We start from the raw sequence: 1,620 nt of genomic DNA, 5'->3' as shown, positions 1-1,620 counted from the left end.
ATGGCTCCTGCTGTGAACCGATGTTGGATAACTCCCCCACTCACCATCCACTTTCAGGATAAAAGTGCCCCTTCCTAGTCACCACTCCCTTTTGTGTGCTATCTCCCCCACTCCCATCAGAATGTAAGCTCCTTGTCTTTAATTTTTGTATTTGTATTCCTAGCAGAGTGAATGGCACATAGTAAGCACTCAATAAATGCTTTTTATTCATTCATTCCTCCATAGATCTGCTTTAGTCCTAGCACAAAATTAAAAGGTTAGCCCCTGAGTTTGGGAGCTTTTTCAAAGTCACCCAAGTCAAATGCTTGTCTAGTCTATTTTTAGAGCCTCCCAGAAAGAGGATTCTACAATCAGGCAAAAATCAATGCTATGGACTAAAGCATTCTTTTTAAATGTTGAGCTATAGGCTACAATCAACAAAATACACAACATGTACCTAGATAGTGTAATATAAGATAACCCACTTCGGAGGAACAAAGCACTAGAAATCAGGGAATTCAGGAAAGCTTTCTGGAGAAGGTGTCACAGTAACACAATGGCTTTCCCTAAGTCCCAGCTAAAATCCCACCTTCTATAGGAAGCCTTTCCCAACCCCTCTTAATCCTAGTGCCTTCCCTCTCTTATTTATTTCCTATTTATTCTGTCTATACCTTGTTTATTCATATTTGCTTGTTGTCTCCCCCACTTAGATTGTGAATTCCTTGAGGTCAGGGACTGTCTTTTGCCTCTTTTTGTATCCTCAGTGCTTAGCACAGTGCCTGGCACATAGTAAGCACTTAATCAATGTTTATTGACTGACAATGGCACAATGGAGAAAGCTCTAGCAATGGAGTTTGAGAACTTGGATTCTGATGCCCACTATCTTCATGACCATGGACAAGTCACTTAACCTGCTGGACCTCAGTTTCTTCATCTGTAAAATGAAGAATTTAGACTAGACTACCTCTGAGGTCCCTTCCAATTCTGGATCTATAATCCAATGATCTTTAGAGGAAGGTAAAGTCCCCGAAAGGTTGAGTTGAGGAAGGAGTACCTTCTAGGCATGGCAGATAAATAGCCTATGCAAAGACCCAGGGAACTAGTACATAGTATAGTTTGACTGGAAGGTGGAATTTGTAAAAGGGACTAATGAGAAGTGACTGGGAAGAAAGTAGGAAGCCAAGGGCTTCATGAGGGGCTTCAGATGCAAGGCTAAAGCATCTGTATTTTCTCCTAGAGGTGATGGAGAGTCACTGAAGATTTTTGAGCAAGAATTCAGAACTGGTCAGAGCTACTTTATATTTTGGTAGCTGTGTGAAGAAAGAATTAAAAAGGGAAGAAACTGGGGGCCAAGAAAACAACTAGGGCATAACACAAATGATACGCATTTTTTTCTTTACCGTCTGAGGTAACATGCAAGATTCTACACGTTTGCCTCCTCCATAGAATCACAGAGCAGATGCGAAACATACCAGTTGCTGACTCACTTTCCCCCCTCAAGTACTGATGCTCCCCTATCTTACAGCATGAAGAGAGAAACAGTAATAAGTAAGAAGACAAGAGAGGAAAATTCACATAAATGACCCTACTTTACAAGGTAAAGCATTCTGGGAGACAGCATACCTGAGAATTCCAGACCTA

Source organism: Vombatus ursinus, unplaced genomic scaffold, assembly GCF_900497805.2.
Source record: "Vombatus ursinus unplaced genomic scaffold, bare-nosed wombat genome assembly UNPS02014797.1, whole genome shotgun sequence".
NCBI lineage: Eukaryota > Metazoa > Chordata > Mammalia > Diprotodontia > Vombatidae > Vombatus > Vombatus ursinus.
The sequence above is the reverse complement of the archived record's forward strand: the minus strand, read 5'-3'. Positions refer to the sequence as shown.